This window comes from Paramormyrops kingsleyae, unplaced genomic scaffold (genome assembly GCF_048594095.1).
Source record: "Paramormyrops kingsleyae isolate MSU_618 unplaced genomic scaffold, PKINGS_0.4 ups372, whole genome shotgun sequence".
Lineage (NCBI taxonomy): Eukaryota > Metazoa > Chordata > Actinopteri > Osteoglossiformes > Mormyridae > Paramormyrops > Paramormyrops kingsleyae.
In genome coordinates, this window is record NW_027326309.1 from 18,029 (window position 1) to 24,500 (window position 6,472).

At 44.8% G+C, this 6,472-nt stretch overlaps 1 long non-coding RNA gene across 1 annotated transcript; it reads right to left on the bottom strand.

Annotated features, from left to right (window-relative positions):
• Window positions 1-2,131: 2,131 nt before the first annotated feature.
• LOC140587578 (uncharacterized) lies at window positions 2,132-5,252 on the bottom strand. The gene is made up of 3 exons (XR_011989221.1): window positions 5,208-5,252; window positions 5,059-5,096; window positions 2,132-2,371 (listed from the first exon to the last, which is right to left on the bottom strand). It is a non-coding gene; the product is annotated as an uncharacterized lncRNA (long non-coding RNA).
• Between the last annotated feature and the right edge of the window lie 1,220 nt (window positions 5,253-6,472).

Here is a 6,472-nt window from a genome sequence, read left to right on the forward strand (position 1 = left end):
CAACAGCAGGATTATGAACCAAGGCGGTGTCTTGGACTGTGACAGCACAGTAACAATTCAATGACACAGAATTCTGAACAGACAAACTTTATAAAAAGTAGGATATTCAACTAAGAGAATGAATCACTGTCTGAGACACTAACATCACAATGACATCACAGGCTTCAGATCACACATTAAATAAACATGGATATTCAAGAGAATGAATCACTGTCGGTGACAGCGGCAGCACAGTTACATTAGAGGCCTCTGAACACAAGAACCAAATACAGCCTGGAACCTGCACAGTGGGGTGATTTGGGTTTCACTCCAGAAGGCAGATGCGTGCAGGGATGCTAATTCAAATGTTAGCCTGCTTGTCCTCAGCTCAGTGTCGTGCAGCAGGGCTCTGTGAAGGGACCTTATTCTCCAGAGTGGTTTTAAAGGGGACCGTGCTTCAGAAACTGTTCCCACCTGTCATTAAGGGACTGCAATCCTTACAGTCTCAAGCCAGATGCGTGGCAGTTTGTTGGAATTTTTATATTATTTTAATATCAGTTTGTACCTGGGAAGTAATTTGTAAGAAATTTAAAACCAAATAATCAGAATGTCAAACATATAAAGAAAAGTAGCTAACAAGCTGTTGCTGCTGTTAAACTCTATAGAGATAGACTGATAGATACAGGCTGGGAGATACACTTAGACCGACAGACACAGGTTGAGAGATGCACTTGATTGATGGATTCTGGCTGGGAGATACACTTAGAGTGACAGACACAGGTTGAGAGATGCACTTAAATTAACAGTGACACAGAGATATGAAGGGTTCCACTCTTCAAACAGGATCTCTGTGCTCCAGTTGGGATCTATGGCCTCCAAGCACTCCGCTCTTACTGCAGCTCAGCCAGGCTGGGCTGGGCCCGGCGAGGGTGGCGGGGGCCACTCGCACTCGGCCTTCTTTATGAGGGAGATCTGAGTGATGTGGGGCCTCTGACAGCCGTTCTCTGTGTCCTGCTGTCCTGCCCGCCGGCTGCGTGTGTGACGGTAAGAGACCTGTTACAGCTAGTATGCATGGAGTGGGTCCTTGCTGAGCCACAGGCAGGCCAGGCCTCGTTCCACATCAGTTTTGTGTGCAGACCTCCCTGTGAGCAAAAACAAATGGCTAATTTAACATGCGCTCTGACAGGCTCCTGAGGGCCAGTGGACCCAGGGTTTGCTTGTCCTCCTCACAAGCTGGAACAGCCGGGAGCCCGATCTGGATGGGCCCACTGCCAGGCCTACAAGAGCCGGCACGCTCAGCCACAGGTGTGCGCCGTGGCACTAGCTACCTAACGGACCCAAACCTTCATCTATCAGCACCAAACTGAGGGCATCGGTGACCCAAAACACATCAGAACCATATATTCTGGGGAAGTCAGTATGCGAGGAAAGGTACTGGACCAGTGAACACTCATCATCTCATCAGAGATCGATCAACCATGCTCATCATGTGACACTATCCTCAGTACATGTGGCAAAAAAATCCGAGGTGCCATTGTGGGTGTGAACACTGCCCCCTGGTGTTCAGTGAGTGTGGGCTCGACATACCGACAGGCATGTTTGAGAGTCTGCCTAAATGAATTAATTTCCTCCTTTTTCAACAAAATCAACTCAATTAATTTGTTTAAGGAGCAAAACAGTTTTGAAAGGGTCCGATAATTTTACCTGGATAATGAAAGCCAGAGAACAGCCAGGCAGGAACTCTGGTTGTCTACGATACATCTGTCCACATGGACGTAGATCCTAGCCAGATCACAGACTCTCTCTACAGCACTCAGCCAGGGGACCGCTCTTCCAGGGAATGCTGAGAACGCGAGACCCAAGAGGCGTGTTTTGGACAGAACAGGAGCAGTCAGTCACCGGGTATAATCAGTGAGATTGATGTGCACACCCACCAGGGATATGCACACAGCGCTGTGTGTTCCTGTGGAGGGCTGTCATTTCGGGCTCTGCTATTGTGAGTTCCTGTGTGGAAGAAGAGAAGCCTTCCAAAGCAACAGAGCACGGCTCTGTGAGTCACTGAAGGCAGTGTTACCCAAGCACACTGCAGCTCAGCGGCTCCACACGTGTCTCCAGCCCAGAGCATGCTGGGACTGCATGCAGACGGCTCATGCATAGAATCAGCCCTCAATTTCTGGCACAGGGGTTCCATTACCATCACGCCTTAGGGTGTTCTGGGAGAGTGAAACACAGGATCGACAGGGTCAAACAATGCATCGCCAGTGCTGGACCCAACACCATATTCAGTGTTGCTGGCGTGCCACAGGTTTCTGCTGGACCAGCAGTCTCCGCATGAGCAGCTCTTCATCCCAGCAGCATGGCGGGAAAACCAGCTGTGAGTGGCACCTTCACTCTGTACACAAACAAAGGCACAGACACTCACAGTCTATGGCTCACAGCAGATATTTGGAGCCCTCTGGCATCCATTCCTGGGAAAGACAACATTCCATTTGCTGGGCTGCTTGGCCCGTCAGTGTTTTGATGAGCTCTCAGAGACTCGGCACTGAGGCTCGAAGTCCTAGTGCCTTTGTCTGAAGTTGCAATAGCGGCACCTTCACCAGCATTCACCAATGCTTCCCCGCACTTCCCCATGCATCCTGCTTTGGGACAGGTGGGGGGAGTCAGGGCGTGAGCGTTGTTTAGCACTGCTCTTAGTCCATCATCCAACGAGGTCAAGCTTCTTTCATTCACTTGGCAAAGGTGTTTTACTGTCTGGCACTTTCTATAAATGTTAAGCTGACAGACTGGAAGATTGAAACTAGACCCCTTTAGCACCATCCTCCCATTTTTATTTATTATTTTTCAGATTAAAAATGTATTTATTTGTTCTGACAGAAGTTTTATAAAGTTTCAGCTGGCTATTATGTATATGAATTTCCTGATCTAAATGACTGGTTTGAAAAACCTTCAGGGTAGATCTTAAATGTCTCCTATTCCTATTTTAATCCCTGCTAATCAGTATTGTTTGTATCCAAGCCATGCAACAACAGATAGCAAAACTAAGATCTTTCCTCTTCTACAGCAACACAATAACTTATGTACGTCCCTCCTCAGCGTTCATCCTACCAGCTGGGATTCCACCAATCAGGCCTCAAGTTGAGTGAGACATCATGGAGATCAGTTCTCAACTGAGGGCAACTCTGGTGGTGAAAAGGTAGGACCACATAGTACTCCCTGGGGGGCATCTGGGGTCAAACGGTGAGGAGAAACACGCACAACGGATTCTGCCTGCGGCTGTCAACTTCAGCCTGAGCAGTGCCTATGGGTGTCAACTGGACCAGAGATGGATTAGGTCTGTCCAGAGATGCAGGGGCTCCGTAGCTCAGGCAAAATTGGTTTAGATCTGTCATTGACCTGCTGACAGAGGTGCATACTGGGAAGGCCACATATGAATCCATTCTGAGGGTGTGCTTGTCTTTTATACTTCCTGTTAGTGGTCAGACAGCAGATGAAATTGCAGAATGTGGTCTGCAGTCTGTTGAACAGTTCAGGTTAACGGAATATTGATCCAGAGCATGGATCCCAATGGAAGCTGACTCCCAGCACAGCAGAGGCATTAAATATAAGGAAAGGAATGAATATTGCTGAATGACAGTTATGAAGAAAAGTGGGCCTAGTGGAGTATAACATATACCTAGCCAGCTCTCACCAAGGCATAATGACTCGGTTCATTCACATTGAAAGGTATGACATGAAGCACTTCAGCGATTTCTACAGACACCGGGAAAACATTAAAAGAATTCACAGACATCTGAAAGCACCAAATATACCTATAGCCACTGGTATTAATGTCAGTTTTTCTACGATATATGGGTTAAACGGAGGGTTTTAAAAAGTGGCGTAATGCAGAGTAGACTTTGGTACAATCCAGAGGGATGGTCTCCTTTGTACTGAAGCCATTTAAAACTAATGTCTACTTAGGAGACATTACTCTATAAAGAGCAAGTTGAGGGAGGCGTAAAGACAATTTCTCCACAGGTATTAATAAAGTATCAGTTATTCTAATTATTTAAAATGACTTTACCTTAAGAAGCTTACTAACAGAACAGTGTTCTTTATTTTTTAAATCATTTTCCCACTTTTTGCTGCTGTTCTCTTTCAAGACGAAGGGAATAATGATAAACTGAGGTAAGCCTTCAGTAGCATTTACAGTAGTGTGGTGTCCAGCTAGCAGCATTTACCTGGTCACACTGTAATGGTGTCACGTCGAGGGCAAGGACAGAGGCGAAGACAGGGATGGAGGAAAACCAAAAGGGGCTTTATTAAAGAAAACTACACTACAGGAAGGGCGAAGGAAACAGACCACAAGGGGTCCAAACAGGGTAGGGAGGATCAGGCAAGAACACTAGACACAGGACACACTGGGGAGCACATGCAGGCAGCAACATCAATGACTGGACTGAGGATCGCAGGACTGAAGGACACTTTTTACAGGGCATGTGAGGGAGCAGATGGGACAGCGGGGAAGACAGCAGGCTATACGTACACTAAGATGGGAGACACAGTGGAAGAGGGCAGGGCAAGACACCAGATGGGCACTGCTGCGGGACAAGGGCGCAGAGACCGAACACCATTAGGGGACGAGACAGACCAGGGTAGGCAGGGGCAACACCAGCACAGGGCACTCTGGGGGCAAGACGGGACACCACTAGGAGAACTTATATATTGTCTTATTGTTATTGTCTTATTGTTTTTAAGTTTAACACAAATATTTTCTCTTACCATTTAAATATAAACAACCATATTTAGAATAATGGCCACAGCATCTACAGTTTAAACAACTAATTATAAATATATTTCAATTGTGCCGCAAAATTTGCATGTACTATATCAGTGTCACGATCCGCTCCGTCCGATCCCGATGTGTGCCACGCCCCCTCATTACCTTGTGTTCATTCCTGTTTGTGATCATCTGTGTCCTGTTTCATTTGATTAGTCCTGTGTATATTAGACCGCGTCTCCCCATGTATGCCAGATTCGGCATTGTATTGTCCGTGGATGTCTCTGCGTGCTTGTCATTTGCCAATTAAACCCCGTTACCTGACTTCCTGGCTGCTGTCGCCTGCTTCCCGGCTCGCCTCCGTTGCCGAACGTGACAATCAGAACATAAAAATAAATATAGAATTAAGTATGCTAACAAAACATAATCTGAAGAAATAGCAAGAAACATACGAAGAGATGCTGCTCACCTCTGCGCCATCTCTCTGTCAGAAAGTTTTTGTTCAACCTGCAATTATTTTGTTAGAACTATTGAAACCACCGAGATTTTTAATTGGTCGAAAAGTATGAAGATATGTATTGTCATTATTTTCAACGAATGAAAACAAAGAATTTATTGTCAGGGAGGGACGAATTTGTAGCTGGTCCAATCAGGAGTAGTATCTTTAGTTTGTGCATACTGTAGCTGGGCGTGATTGGATATCTAGCCGCCTTTCAAGCCCCCGAATCATGTATCTACTTGTCAATAGGAAACCACGCAGCTCTGTCTATAATGTCTGTCTGTAATTTTTTTTATGACATTATGTTTTTGCTAGGCAGCATTACGGTAATGCGTAATACCGCTGTATTGGGGGTGTACCACCGCTGTATTTCCATAGCTTGTTGACGCAATTAGCATTTTAGCGACGTTGGTAGGGCGACGTCAACTCTCAGCGAATTTCATAGGCAACATCTACAATTCAGGAACTAGTAGGTCTTCAGATAGCTGTTCACGCTTTTGAGAAAGAAGACTATAGTTCTTGTTATTCAAATTCTGTATCCTGGTATTTTTAATTTCGAAGATATGTAATATACAAGTTTTTTGATAGACTAAATTTTGGTTTGATTTCTATTTTATTTTATGTTAAATAACGTTCATATAAAATCATTTTAGAATTAGTGCAGTGTTTCGTTTAAAATTAGTGCAGTGTCCTTAAAAACTGCATGTTCAAACCTAACGCCATGCCATAACTGCTTTGCAGATATTTCATTCAGGAATCTATAGAGGATATACGTAAGCCAGTCTGTGTATGTTTGTGTCTATGTGTGTTTGGGTGGGTGGTCATGTATATATTATGTTGTGGGGACCAAATGTCCCCACAGTGTTATAAAAACATGTTATTTTGACTTTGTAGGGACATGTTTTTGGTCCCCAAAAGAAAAAACTGACTCAGTTTTATAAAATTCTGTTAATGCAATCAAAGGAATAATAATTCCAAAAGTCTTGTATTTTGTTTGGTTACTTACTGTTACTTCTTGCTTACTACTGCAGGGATTTTGGATTAAGGTTGCCATAATTAGGATTGGGGTTATGCCCATACAAATGAATGGAGAATCCCCACAAAGACTCAGATACCTAATCTGTGTGTGTGTGTGCGCGCACACGTGTGTGTGTGTCTGTTTGTGTGTGTGGATTAGGTTTATATTACATGGTGGGGACCAAATGTCCCCCGCAATGTGATAAAAACCTGTTATT